Source organism: Chelonia mydas, chromosome 7, assembly GCF_015237465.2.
Source record: "Chelonia mydas isolate rCheMyd1 chromosome 7, rCheMyd1.pri.v2, whole genome shotgun sequence".
NCBI lineage: Eukaryota > Metazoa > Chordata > Testudines > Cheloniidae > Chelonia > Chelonia mydas.
In genome coordinates, this window is record NC_057853.1 from 71,464,510 (window position 1) to 71,480,164 (window position 15,655).

The 15,655-nt window shown below is 44.8% G+C and overlaps 1 protein-coding gene across 1 annotated transcript in view; it reads right to left on the reverse strand.

Annotated features, from left to right (window-relative positions):
- The window catches only part of BMPR1A (bone morphogenetic protein receptor type 1A), a 183,115-nt gene that overhangs the window by 104,251 nt on the left and 63,209 nt on the right, over nucleotides 1–15,655 (reverse strand). Inside the window, exon 2 of the mRNA XM_037904806.2 lies at nucleotides 13,540–13,659. The gene's annotated coding sequence lies outside the window, so the exon portion shown is untranslated. The remainder of the gene's footprint in view (nucleotides 1–13,539; nucleotides 13,660–15,655) is intronic.

A 15,655-nucleotide genomic window follows, 5' to 3' on the forward strand; every position in this document is an offset into this window, starting at 1 on the left:
GTGTACAAAAACAGTTACCTACCTTTTTGTAACTGTTGGTCTTAGAGATGTGTTGCTCATGTCCATTCCATTCTAGGTGTGCGCATGCCTACGTGCACAGTTGTCAGAGATTTTTGCCTTAGCATCCTGATTTATGTGCACTGGCATGGTCACATCACCAAGACTATCACCCAAGCCACAGGAGGATGGGGTATTTCACTTATTGTCCTTCAGTTCTCTGTAGCCTGTGACAGTTGATAGTCCAATATTACATGACAGTCGTTTTCCTGCTGTTCTGTCTTCACACACTCGCCCTTCAATGACCTCACCTGCTCTCTCAGTGTCATTTCTACGTCAATAATTCAGATGCAACTCTCTACTAACAACATCTCCCCATCCTCCATCGGGGCTTAAAAGACTTCTTGCCTTGGCTCTCCTCTCACTGACATCCCACAACTACCTTGAACTAAACATAGCAAAAAATGAATTTATCCTGCCTTCTAAACCTCTTCACCATTAGCAACTTCTTTATATCCTCAATCACTCAAGATTGCATCCTTGTGATTATCCGACTCCTTCCTTTCCTCTCTTCATATTAAGGCTCTCAACAGGTCTAAAATCATGCTGCTTCCTGTCCATCCCCACTATCAAAACCCTGGTTGTTCACTCCATGACTCTCTTACAGTAATTCGTGCAACTACTTCCTCTCAGGTGGACCAAACTCTCAATTCTCCCTTCTTCATATCCAACTTTCAGCAGCTAAAAGTCTTCTTGTTTCAAGAAACAGCCTTGTACACCTCCAAGATGGAAAAAGGATTTAAAAGCATATTGTTGAACTTGCACTGGAATTAGTAAAGAACTGATTATACACCCACAAAATCATAAATACATATTCATAGCGTAATTTAGACACCTTTGTGCTGAGGGACTGACCCACAGATTTACCCCAATAAAACAAAACAATTAGAAGATTTACTAATTTGTTTAGTCATATTCAGGTAGCAATTAAGGGCTTTTTAAATCTCTATACTGTGTAAGAAATGTCAGTCTGGTTTCCCTGAGAGTGACTTAGGTGGAGGGAAGAACACAGATTTAGAATATGTCTACGCTACAGCTTATGTCAGCATAAATTACGTCGCTCAGGGGGGTGAATAAACCACCCCTGAGAGACATAAGTTACACCGACATAAGCGCTGGTGTGGACAGCACTATGTCAGAAGGAAAACTTCTCCTGCCAACAAAGCTACTACTGCTCATGGGGCTGGAGTAGTTAAGCTGACGGAAGAGCTCTCTCCTGTCAGGTTAAAGCGGCTAAATTAGAAAGCATTGGTGCAGCTGTGCCGCTGTAAGCTCTCTAGTGTAGCCGAAGCCTCAGTATACCAGACACTGCCTTAGTCAGGAATTTTGTGAAAGGACATGGGATCATTTATTTCCATGGAACACTTTTTATGTGGAATCAACCATTAGGGACTTTAGATTTCACTAACTCTCTGTGCTGAGGATAAAACTATGAGGAATGTAGTATTTCATGGCAGATGATAAAATCAGTAAGTTAAGAGGATCCCACACATGAGCAACTATATGAAGTATACGATACCTGTGATGGGGTGTACCAACCCCGCACTGGGCCAACGGGGACATACCAATCACTGTGGGCCTAACAGGCCATGCCCCCTCACCACTGCTGTGCATGCTCTAGGTGAAATGGACAGATAAAAGGAGGAATCCTAGCTCAGTCTGGGCTGCCTAAGAAAGAGGAAGGATGTGTGTTGCAAGCTCCTGCAGAACACCAGAGACCCTCCAAGTGATGGGAACTGTGGTCCCGGACTATGCTGTGGACGACCAGGCGACTGCAGAGGTTGACGGGGACACTGAGCCGCTGCCAGCTGGAGAGAGGCCTGAGATGCAACTTGTGGTAGGAAGTGACCCAGAGAATGTAGTAGAAGCCAATGCTTAAACCCTTAACAGGGAATTTCCTGGCTTCATAGGGACCTGGGTTGGAACCCAGTGGAAGAGAATTTCCCCTATCCCACCCCACTTGCTACTAGCCGTGGCTACTGTTTGTTTGCCTGCCCTAACCAGGAGGCTCAGGGATCATAGGCTCTTTGTTATGCCCTGCCTACACAGTCAGGACGCCCAATTACTGTTGCTTGCCCCAGCAAGGAGACTCAGATGCCACAGACTGCCTGTTTGCCCTGAACTGCCCGGGGGCTACCAATTGTTTGTCCTGACCTGCCGAGAGGGTCAGGACCCCAACTGCTGTTGCTTGCCCCAGCCTGGGGGCTCAGGAGCCATAGACTGCTTGTTTACTCTGCCCCACCCAGGTTCTACAGACTGACTGACTGTTCTGCCAGGCCCAGAGGGTCAGAAACCCCAGTTGTTACTGTCTGCCCCAGCCAGGAGGCTTGGAGGCTACAGACTGCTTGTTCTAACCCACCCAGGGGCTGTGGATTGATAATTTGCTCAACCCTGCCAGGGGTCGTTAGGCCATTTTATTTTAACAATTTGATCCCACAGGGAGTCCAGATGACGGTGTGATAGGGTGTACCAACCCCACATTGGGCCAATGGGGGCAGCCCTGTTCTATAAACAGGGCCCCCCGTCACAGCACCCTTCAAACACCTTTGGGCTGTACGTTGTGGAGAAACCAAAGATCGCTGTGTCTTGGTGTAGATAGTACTCCCTGTGGGCTCTGAGCTGGATGCTGATGCTGAATCTCCCAACGGAAGGTCTGGGGAACCGAAACTAGAAGAATGGTCCTCAGTAGAGCACCAAAGAAGAAAAAATTAACAGCTTCATGGTAGTGATGGTTTGAACGTCACCAGCAACTAATCATACACCAACTCCAGTACAAAAGCCTCCACATACCAATGCACTGCTCATGTTTGACTTGATTAATACTGTGTCTTTCTGCCTTTGTCAGCACAAAGACAGATTTAGGAAATCTTTCAATATAACATCACTGTGACAGTCTGTACTTCTACATTCACCCCTTCTACAAGACTATGAAAAATTCTGTACAAAGCACACTAAGTAAGATATCATTTCATAACTCAGGATTTGCTGATTGTTATTGTCCTGGTAAAATATGTGTGGCAACGCTATATGTAAAGATATAGGATTCCACTGTACGGAATTTATAGGATTACCCGGGACATGTTCCAACATGTTCTGGAGGGCAGTCACAAACAAGTTCCTCAGACAAAAGGCTAGCCAATGCCTCAGCCAGGTCAAAAGGACCATCACCTGATTAAACGGCCACACTTCGGCAGGAGAGAGGTTGTGGGCAAAAGATCTACATTTTGACAAAGAAGCAATTTAAGGGACCTGGTCACACAGACTTACTGTCTCCTGAACAACTGTGGGAGATAATTCTTGTTCAGGAGAAATGGTTATAAGAGGAGACAGCAGGTGCCCCAAATCATCTCTCCCTGCTCTCTCTATCCAAGGCATTACCCTGAAGAGCAAAGGAAGCAGCATTGGACAGGGGAGGAGGGGAGGGAGAGAATCCTGACTGGAAGATGTTCAGCCTTAAGACTGCTGGAACAAACACCTTTGCTTTGTACTCACTTAGCTTGTTAAGTTAGGTGTTAGTTGCATTTTATCCTTTTATTTCCTTGTAACCAGTCCTGACTTTTATGCCTCATTACTTGTAGTCACATAAAATCTATCTTTCCATAGTTGTTAATTTTTGTTGTTGTTTTATCTAACCAACGTGTTTGGATTAAACCATTGAGTTTGGGAAACTTCATTTGGGATAACAGGATTTGTGCATATCATTTTTTATTAATAAAGTGACAGACCTTATATGAGCTTGTATTGTCCAGGAGGATGCTGGGCAATGTTCCCTCTAATTTTTTCCACCCATGTGCAGAATAAATTTTGTTATATGCCCCAAGATAATGTGCAGATGTGCGCCACCAGTAGAAAGAAAAAACCTAAATATATTATATGTATATATTTTGAAGTTACCAATAGGGATAATTATTCCAGCCAGGACAGGTTAGGCATTTTAGAACTCAAAAAATTAAATTTAAGTGTAAGAGAGAAATAAAAATTATGAAATGCATAGACCAATCAAAAAACTAAAACAACACACTTTGAAAGAATACAATTACAAAGAATATATGTGCATATATATCTGCGAACCAGCTGAGCAATGAACAGCAGAGAGGCTAACAGAGGGAGTTTGCCTGGGATCTGCCTCAGAGGAGGTACACTAAGGGCTGCATTAAGGAGGCTGTGTTGGTGAGTATCTGAGTGACTGGTGTGGGGACAGTTTGACCACGTGCTTGATTGGTGGTTTGAAAAGCATGAATTGGGACTGCTTTGTTCCAGGAGAGCCTTGAGTGGGCCTGACTGTTATAAAAAACCAGTCAGCTGCGAACCATCTGAGCGGCCACAGCAGAGAGGCTAATAGAGGGAGTTTGCCTGGAGAGAGCCCACTGAGGCTTACATCTTGCCAGCTTCTCTGAGTAGGTACTACAACTCCTGAGGAAGCTCATAGAAGGAAGGTAATATGGATGGGGAGTGTTCAGCTGTTGTGACCTTCACTGGATGTGCCATGTTTGTCTTTCTTCCACAGGACAGAAGCGACTTTGTCTGTACAAAGTGCAAGCTGGTCTCCATATTGGAAGAGAAGATTCAAGGTCTGGAGCAACAGGTATCGACCCTGCGTTGCAAAAGAGAAACTGAAGATTTCCTGGACAGACGTCAGGATATGCTTCTACGGACACAACATTCTGAAGATTCAGAGCAGGCTGCACTGCGGGGATGGGGGACGGTGAAGAAACTTGGCAGCGTGTAACCTCCAGAAGAAGAAAGGGGAGCATCCATGTACCAGCAACGCAGATACAGGTAAGTAACCGTTTTCATGTTCTCTCCACAGGTACTAATGCGGAGAGTGGACTAGATGATACATCTGAGGGAAGGGAACAGGAGGAGACTCCGCCGATTGGAAGGCATGAGATGCACTGACCTAGGGTTGGGGGTTCCATGACCACCGCTCCCAAGAGAAGGAGGCGGGTGGTGGTGGTTGGGGACTCTCTCCTCAGGGGCACTGAGTCATCTATCTGCCACCCCGACCAGGAAAACCAAGAAGTCTGCTGCTTGCCAGGAGCTAGGATTCACGATGTGACAGAGAGACTGCCGAGACTCATCAAGCCCTCGGATCGCTACCCCTTCCTGCTTCTCCATGTGGGCACCAATGATACCGCCAAGAATGACCTTGAACGGATCACTGAAGACTACGTGGCTCTGGGAAGAAGGATAAAGGAGTTTGAGGTGCAAGTGGTGTTCTCGTCCATCCTCCCTGTGGAAGGAAAAGGCATGGGTAGAGACCGTCGAATCGCGGAAGTCAACGAATGGCTACGCAGGTGGTGTCAGAGAGATGGCTTTGGATTCTTTGACCATGGGATGGTGTTCCAAGAAGGAGGAATGCTAGGCAGAGGCAGGCTCCACCTAACGAAGAGAGGGAAGAGCATCTTCACAAGCAAGCTGGCTAACCTAGTGAGGAGGGCTTTAAACTAGGTTCACTGGGGGAAGGAGACCAAAGCCCTGAGGTAAGCGGGGAAGTGGGATACCGGGAGGAAGCACGAGCAGGAGCGCGTGAGAGGAGAGGGCTCCTGCCTCATACTGAGAAAGAGGGACGATCAGCGAGTTATCTCAAGTGCCTATACACAAATGCAAGAAGCCTGGGAAACAAGCAGGGAGAACTGGAAGTCCTGGCACAGTCAAGGAATTATGATGTGACTGGAATAACAGAGACTTTGTGGGATAACTCACATGACTGGAGTACGGTCATGGATAGATATAAACTGTTCAGGAAGGACAGGCAGGGCAGAAAAGGTGGGGGAGTTGCATTGTATGTAAGGGAACGGTATGACTGCTCAGAGCTCAAGTATGAAACTGCAGAAAAACCTGAGAGTCTCTGGACTGTGTGAGCAACAAGGATGATGTCGTGGCGGGAGTCTGTTATAGACCACCGGACCAGGGGGAGGAGGTGGATGAGGCTTTCTTCCAGCAACTCACGGAAGTTACTAGATCGCAGGCCCTGGTTCTCATTGGAGGCTTCAGTCACCCTGATATCTGCTGGGAGAGCAATACAGCGGTGCACAGACAATCCAGGAAGTTTTTGGAAAGCGTAGGTGACAATTTCCTGGTGCACGTGTTGGAGGAACCAACTAGGGGCAGAGCTCTTCTTGACCCACCGCTCACAAACCGGGAAGAACTAGTAGGGGAAGCAAAAGTGGATGGGAACCTGGGAGGCAGTGACCATGAGATGGTCGAGTTCAGGATCCTGACACAGGGAAGAAAGGAGAGCAGCAGAATACGGACCCTGGATTCAGAAAAGCAGACTTTGACTTCCTCAGGGAACTGATGGGCAGGATCCCCTGGGAGAATAACATGAAGGGAAAAGGAGTCCAGGAGAGCTGGCTGTATTTTAAAGAATCCTTATTGAGGTTACAGGGACAAACCATCCCAATGTGTAGAAAGAATAGTAAATATGGCAGGCAACCAGCTTGGCTTAACAGTGAAATCCTTGCTGATCTTAGACACAAAAAAGAAGCTTACAAGAAGTGAAAGATTGTACAAATGACCAGGGAAGAGTATAAAAATATTGCTTGAGCATGCAGGAGTGAAATCAGGAAGGCCAAATCACACCTGGAGTTGCAGCTAGCAAGAGATGTTAAGAGTAACAAGAAGGGTTTCTTCAGGTATGTTGGCAACAAGAAGAAAGCAAAGGAAAGTGTGGGCCCCTTACTGAATGAGGGAGGCAACCTAGTGACAGAGGATGTGGAAAAAGCTAATGTATTCAATGCTTTTTTTGCCTCTGTCTTCACGAACAAGGTCAGCTCCCAGACTACTGCACTGGGCAGCACAGCATGGGGAGGAGGGGACCAGCCCTCTGTGGAGAAAGAAGTGGTTCAGGACTATTTAGAAAAGCTGGACGAGCACAAGTCCCTGGGGCCGGAACCGCTGCATCCGAGAGTGCTAAAGGAGTTGGTGGATGTGATTGCACAGCCATTGGCCATTATCTTTGAAAACTCATGGCCATCGGGGGAAGCCCCGGACGACTGGAAAAAGGCTAATGTAGTGCCCATCTTTAAAAAAGGGAAGAAGGAGGATCCTGGGAACTACAGGCCAGTCAGCCTCACCTCAGTCCCCAGAAAAATCATGGAGCAGGTCCTCAAGGAATCAATTCTGAAGCACTTAGAGGAGAGGAAAGTGATCAGGAACAGTCAGCACGGATTCACCAAGGGCAAGTCATGCCTGACTAATCTAATTGCCTTCTATGACGAGATAACTGGCTCTGTGGATGAGGGGAAAGCAGTGGACGTGTTATTCCTTGACTTTAGCAAAGCTTTTGACATGGTCTCCCACAGTATTCTTGCCAGCAAGTTAAAGAAGTATGGGCTGGATGAATGGACTATAAGGTGGATAGAAAGTTGGCTAGATTGTCGGGCTCAACAGGTAGTGATCAATGGCTCCATGTCTAGTTGGCAGCCGGTATCAAGCGGAGTGCCCCAAGGGTCGGTCCTCGGGCTGGTTTTGTTCAATATCTTCATTAATGATCTGGAGGATGGTGTGGATTGCACCCTCAGCAAGTTTGCAGATGACACTAAACTGGGAGGAGAGGTAGATACGCTGGAGGGTAGGGATAGGATACAGAGGGACCTAGACAAATTAGAGGAGGACGGAAGAATCCAATGCACCGCTACAGACTAGGGACCGAATGGCTAGGCAGCAGTTCTGCAGAAAAGGACCGAGGGGTTACAGTGGACCAGAAGCTGGATATGAGTCAACAGTGTGCCCTTGTTGCCAAGAAGGCCAATGGCATTTTGGGATGTATAAGTAGGGGCATAGCCAGCAGATCGAAGGACGGATCGTTCCCCTCTATTCGACACTGGTGAAGCCTCATCTGGAGTACTGTGTCCACTTTTGGGCCTCACACTACAAGAAGGATGTGGAAAAATTGGAAAACGTCCAGCACAGGGCAACAAAAATGATTAGGGGACTGGAACGCATGAGTTATGAGGAGTGGCTGAGGGAACTGGGATTGTTTAGTCTGCGGAAGAGAAGAATGAGGGGGGATTTGATAGCTACTTTCAACTACCTGAAAGGGGGTTCCAAAGAGGATGGATCTAGACTGTTCTCAGTGGTAGCTGATGACAGAACAAGGAGTAATGGTCTCAAGTTGCAGTGGGGGAGGTTTAGGCTGGATATAAGGAAAAACTTTTTCACTAGAAGGGTGGTGAAACACTGGAATGCGTTATCTAGGGAGGTGGTGGAATCTCCTTCCTTAGAAGTTTTTAAGGTCAGGCTTGACAAAGCCCTGGCTGGGATGATTTAGTTGGGGATTGGTCCTGCTTTGAGCAGGGGGTTGGACTAGATGACCTCCTGAGGTCCCTTCCAACCCTGATATTCTATGATTCTATGATTGCAGAAAGACTAAGTAGTAACAACAACAACACAAGTATGTGTTGGGACAATAATACAAGTATGTGTTTCATGAGTGTGAAAGACCCTCTCTGTGTGTGAGAGCGAGAGAAACAGAGCGTGAGACCATGTGTCTGTGAAACAGAGCATGAGAGACAAGTGTGTGTATGTAAGAGACACAGACTGTGTGTGTGACAGAGTGGGGGGGTGTGTGAGAGAGACACACACAGAGCGTGTGAGAGAGAGAGAGACAGACAGCGTGTGTGCTGGCTGCTGGATAAGTTTCTGGGAGGTCCATGCGCTGCCTCTTTATGGCACTCACTTAAAGCTCTCCTCCTGAACCATGTTCCCCCTCCCTCGCTCTGCAGAGATGGGGTACATGGGCAGGGGGAGAGACAGAAAGAGAGAGAGAGAGCACGAGATAAAGAGATAGACAGTGTGAGCTGTGTGAGCTGTCTGCTGGGGAAGTCTCTGAAAGGCCATGTGCTGTCTCTCTAAGGCACTCACTCACCTGGAAGGCTGGTTCAGACCTCAGACCACAGCAGTGCTCTCCTGCTAGAGTCCTGAGCCCCCTGTCCCCTCACTCCTGATCTGTGGAGATGGGGCACAGTGGCAGGGGAACACCCTGAAATCAGCACCTCCCCGCCCCCCGCCCCCACTCTGCACAGCCAACAGGAGTTTCCTGGGAGCAGCTGCAGGAGCAACATGGCTGCAAAGCGGGGGTCGGGGGGGAGGGAGGAGGAGGATGTGAGAGAGTGAGGGGCACCTAAACACACACTGTCGGATGTGCACAGCTCTGCTAATCAAGTGCTCCTGAGTGGCCGCCCAACCGCACAGCTCAGAGGGAACACAGGTGCTAGTCAGTACAAAATGCACATTTCTGGGGGAAGTCTGGGACTAGGAGTTTGCTGGTGTTGCATTGCAACGTAATTCATGACTAGGGGGCTACAGTACTCATACAATATAACTCGGAGTAACTTACATGCTGAAGGCTGTATGAGAGCAGATCAGGAGTGGGTGCTCTCACGGCAAAGCAGTGTAAAAGGCAACTCAGTTCAGTGAACTGAGAAGACATATCTGTCCATCAGTCCAGTCTGTACCTGGGTAACATCAGTCATCTTTTTGTCTTTTTGTTTATATAGTCTCCCACTAACACAGTTAGGAACACTAGGCAAGATTCAGCACAGAGTATGTATTAGCACTGACTTCATCACCTAACTTTGACCTGGAAGTGATGCAGATCTTCAGTACAATTATGCTGAGCCTGAGGAGCCCACTTTTTGTGAAAGAGTCAAAGAGCTTGATGATATCAACTGTACTGGGCACTAAGAAACAGATTTGATCAAGTGACCCCATGCGCTTCTTCCATTAGAAAGAGTGTGAGGGGACAAAAGAAAGAACAAAATAATCCTTGGGAACAATCTCCTTTTATACCCTCCGATTCCAGCACGAATGAGGGTGCATGGTGTCGCCCTCAAAAGCACAGCTATTTAAAAGATTTTGAGTTCACAGACATGTCCCAAGAAAAGGGAATCATACAGACAAATCTCATGACACTTTAAAATTCATTTCCCATGTTATACAACAATATTAATGCCTTTCTTTCCCTAGCCCTTTCCTTTTTCTTCGAGTTCTCTGTTTGCTAATTTAGATTGTAAATTCTTTGGCTCAAGGCCACATCTGAACCATACTGCAGCGTTAGGGCACTAAGTATTTACTAGTAATGTTAATTGCTCCTGCACAAATCTAGAGACCTATGAGCACTTTCCCTTCGGTTCTTAGAAGGTACAATATTTGATAGGTGGATGTTATAGCGAAACAGAGAACGTTCCATTCTTAGCTTTAAAATAGAGTTGTAAGAACACAGAGAATATTTTTAAGGTAGAGACAAATGGACATCAAAAAACTCCACTCTAACTACTTCATTTTGTCTCTGAAAGGAAACAAATCGAATGGAGTGTGGGCAAAGTCTTCTCCAAAATCCATGTGGCACAGACTGATCCATCATTCGAGGAAGAGTAGTGACAACAGTTCAATATCTCTCTCTCTCTCTAGTCTTAAGAAAACAAATACCACATTTCTGCAGCTTCTCATCTTGAGACTTTAATTAGAAATTTTCCATTAGCAGTGTCCATTTGGCCTGTGCACAAACTTTACACAACCTCACGCCCCACCGTAAGGGTATACAGAGCTGCATGGGCAAACCACCCTCAGGTCCTTCTCTATCTGATCATCCAGCAATGAAGATCCCAAAGAAGAGGGGAAGGAGAGAGGGTACTGGAGCACCCATAGGAAGATACATCTCTAAGAACCACAGTTACTGCACAAGGTCAGTAACCTCTTCTTCGAGTAGTGTCCATATGGATGTTTCACATTCGGTGATGCCCGGGCAATATCCTCATAGGAAGGAGGGAGCTTCAGAATTGAGTCTAGGGGTTTCTCTACACTAGAGTTAGGTTGATGTAAGGCATCTTACACTGACCTAATTACGTCAGTGACTACACGACAGCCTTGCTCCCACTGATGTAAGTGCCCCCCGACACTGACAGAATAACTTCATCTCCATGAGAGGCATAGCACTTATACTGGACTAGTTAGGGCAATGCAGTATCCTTGCACACACTGCGTTATACCTACATTAGCTGTTGGCTGTCATTCTTGTCAATTTCACAGCTCCGCTCTGCAGCACAGGGCTCACAGCTGCAGCCATGAAATTGAAAAGAAAGGGTGATAGGCTCCCTACTACGAAACTGAGCCCAGAACCAGGCTCACAGCTGGCCCCCTAGCTGTCAACCAGGCTCACAGCTCAAGCCTCCGTCCCCTACTCCAGGGTAACAGCCCAGGCTCAATTTCACAGCATGGAGCCTACCAGCCTTTCTTGTCAATTTGACAACTTCAGCTGTGAGCCCTGGTGCTGCTCTGAGCCTGAGGCAGCTGTGAAATTGACAAGAAAAGCTGGAAGGCTCTGTGCGGTGAACCCCACACTGGGCTCACAGTGCGGGCTGTCACCTCATGGCGGATGGGGGACTCCAGTTTTGAGTTCAGCTGCCACCCTGGTTCTCAGCTCCCCACAGAGCTAACCAGCTGGAGCCCAGCTGCCACACAGGCTCTCAGTTCCCTACTAGAGCCCGGCTGCTGGTCCCTGCAGGGAGCGGGGAGCTGAGAGCCTGGGCAGCTGCCAAGCTCAGAACCCGGGCTCTCAGCCCCCCAAGACTGCCCCTCTTAAGTCGGTGCAAGCATTTCTGGTGAGAATGTGCACCACCGATAGAAGGAGGGTCGTGTGGACATGAAAAACCACAGTAATTACTGCAGTGGCTGTAAAGTGATGGAACATAGGCCAACTTAATTGTGTAGTGTGGGGGAGGGATAGCTCAGCTCAGGCTATTTTCCCCTGAACTATTGCTCAAAATAAAAAAGAAGGGATAAATCACCTACAATTCTTCATTGAAGTATCATTTTATTAGATTCCCATTCTTGGCTCTATTTCTATGTTATATAAAATAATTGAATTATTTTAGGTCTCAACTTTCCAGCCAACAACAGATTGGAACTCTATCTCAAAGATTTTTGTCCATGAGGCAGTGGTAAGTTGCCCATTCTGAGCCTCACTGTCAGGCATCAATAGAGCCATCAGAATGGCTGGTACCTGCTGCTAAGCTGGTACAGCTGCCAGCTGTTTACAAAATGCTCCAATGAAAGCAGCATAAGTTGTCTCAGTGAGAAAAACTAAAGGGCAGGAAATATTAAATACAGAACTATGCTTTTCATATGTATTTTTTCTCTCCTCAGCTCTGTAACATGGACAAATTTATCCTTTCAACAGAAGAAACTACTCACATCAGCTTGTTGTTGTGGGGGGGTGGGGGGGGGGGGCAAACAAAATATCATTGGTTTATATTATCAATAGTGGTAAACATGACCAAGAACATTTTGCACCAAGACTAATAAACTTTCATAATTACAAAAACATATGCATAATATTGGTTTATAATGTAGTGACTATGGTATACATGGATCTATCACAGTCAGCCGATTTTTAGGTGATAAGTTCAGATGAAGTTCCATGAAAATAAATACAAATAATGTTCTAATTAATTCTACTTATTCAGAAAGAAGGCCTACTCATCACTGTGATCAGTTCAATGAAAACATCTACTCAAGTCCAGCAGTGGTCAAAAAAAATAAACAAAGTTAGATTGTATTAAGAAAGAAACTTAAAATGTTACAGTGCCAATAAATAAATTCTTAGTCCTCCCTTACTTTGAATTAAATCTGTGTCAACACTGGTCACGCCATCTCACAAATTACATAACAGAAGCAGAAAAATGGCTATTCAGAGCAACAGAAACGACTACAGGCTTGTAAAGAGTGCCATACAGTGAGAAAATAAGAAAATTAGGACTATGTAGTTTATTGAGGAGATGCATACGAGGTGAAAGGACAGAGGTATGTAAAGTAATAGAACAGAGGTGATCACCTGGGTGTTTCCGCTTACGCCCTCAAAATACAGTAAAGAAAAAAAAAACCTATTTGCAGCATGCATAATTAACCTGTGGAACTCAATGACTCGAGGTGTTACTGAGGCAAAAAACTTAGTAGGATTAAAAAAAGATTAGATGTGGCTAGTAAGAATAACTACAGTAACACCAGCTAGGAGAAACATTTATAAGTCTTATAAAATGTCATGCAAATCAACAATTATGCCACGGGTTAGGAAGAAACTTGCCCCATACACATGGTATCCTACAGTGTTATAGATGCTATATACCATCTACTGAGGCATCTGGTTCTGATCACCATCAGAGATATCATACCAGACTAGATGGATTTTTGGTCTGATGTGATAATGCAATTCTTGTTTTCCAAGGAAGGAAAACTGTGTATGTGGGTTAATATTTTTGAATTTGGGTAATTTTTCAGAGTTGGAACAGAGGCACAGAAAGAAAGCGTTTGTAGTACTCCAAATCCAAAATTACATTTTATGGTTTGTGTGAAAATGTTTATGTTCCTTATTTAAAAAAAAAAAAAAAAAAAAAAAAAATCAAAAAATCAAGGTTTAACAATGCACTTACTACTCTTACAACTCTTAGGTGGGTTAGGGATTTTTTGGTTTCACCTTACCTCAGTTGGGGAGTTGGATGAAACTATATTTTATGTAAAATCTTCTTCAGACTGTCTTCATCTGTATTTCCACTTCATCAATTCCAATATGATATTACAGCAATGCATATTTCTATTAATCTGTAAGACAGGAAGAGGATTTGCCTTTGAGTCTGGAGCAATACTTTGTCAGTAATAGAGAAATTACTGCAATGGTTTACAATACATAACATGAATTGATTATTGCAGATATATCTACAATTATGGAGATTAACTGTTGTCTATTTCTTGTTGCTGTCTATTGCTTTCCACAGAAAACCTCTAGAGCTGCCATATTTCAAATATTCTACACTTTTAAAGCCTTAATATAATAGTAAAACAACATATTAAGGATACCCCAAAAACATTTGGAATTTATTTGTATTCTATTCAAATTATACACTTACAAAGAAAAATATTAATGACTTAACTGATTCATAAAGAATAATTTTTTCTTCCACTTTAAGGAATCAGACAGTCTTTTGAGAGAGAGAGACTTTTTTAACTTGGGGCAATTATTTTTTCTCTGAGCTTTCAATGTGCAATTACACACTAATTTTAATGTGTTTTCCTTCAGAAAACCAGACTCTGAGAAACAACAGGTTTATTGGAGATGAGCACTGACATGACTGCTTCAGAGATTGAAAAGCAAGTAAAGGACCTGACAGAGTGTATATGTAAAGCCCTACGCAGATACAAAATTTGTATCTGCATCCAATCCATGAGCCACAAACATGGTCTGTGGCTATTTGCAGGTATGATGCGGCTATCTGCAGATTTGCAGGGCTCTATGCATAAGAGCTGGAAGAAGTTTACTGGCACCTGTCTGGGGGCTTGTCGACATAGCAAGTTACCATGCAGCAAGCCAGGATGTGAATCGACAGCACCAGCTTCTTACGCAGCAATCCTGCATGGACGCTGCTTTAGTGCAGGGATGGCCCCAGAGTGTGGCTTTGCGTACTGCTATGTAGCATGCTAAGTTGCACTCCAGAACCCTCACTGCGCTGTAGTAAAGTGTCCACGAGACATTACTCCACAGCAAGCTGATCCACTATAGATTCACACAATGGGTTGCCGAGCAGTAATTTTCTGTGTAAACGAGCTTCACCAGTTAGAGGAGACTAAGGGAACCAAAAGCAGGCTCAAACCCATCATCTTAGCTATATAAATGTATCAAGAGAGTTCACTCACAAAAATATATTGGATTCAAATAACCAAATATTCAGTTTCATCAACAAGGCAGGGATTCAGGAAATAACCCTTATGCAAAAAACATTTAAGCACATGCTAACTTTAACCATGTGCACAAATGCTGTCCTCAATATCAGCGTCGCCAACTCTGGCAATTTTATTACAAGTCTTGTCCCTACTTCTGGAAACATGAGAATCTCAGCTTTCATTTAAAATGTCTAGCCCTCATGGTTACGGAGAAAGGCTTGAAAACATGACACGAGTGTCTTCTAAAGGATCAAATAACAGAAGGCAAATAAAAAGATCCTCATATTTATCCTTTTTAAAGAGATGATACTTAAGCCAATCTCATGATTTTTGGAGCCTGATTCATTTTTGAATGGTTGAGCTTTGCAATACCGGAATAGGGATGTACCAAAGCACGTGGCTTTCTTAGAAAGGCAAAGCTTCTATTGTCTGGTTTTCTTCCCTCTTTCTCCCCTAACACCACAATGACCTCTCACATTACAAGAAGGTAAAAAAACTCCATCCCCACATCCATTTATAAGCATTGTTTTTATCAGGGTGAGGTTTAATAGTCTTGACAATAAATAATACATTTGTGTATAATGGGCAACCTGAAACTGTCCTGAATATCAGATAGCATGAGTTCATAAAAACAACTGTCTCTGTTGAGCAGACAGGCGGACACTGGACTCTGTTAAATATTCCATGGTCAAAATGAAGAAAAACTGACCCTTGTTCTACATTTAGCAAACCTTTGTTTTCTTCACAAGATTACAAAACCTACAAAGTGAACTCAAGTCTCCTTTCCCTATTTCTGAAACATCTTCAATAGCCATACCACTGTAGTGCTCCACAGCATGCTACTGTAAACAGAAAGGAGATTCTGTGATTTCCTGGCTAT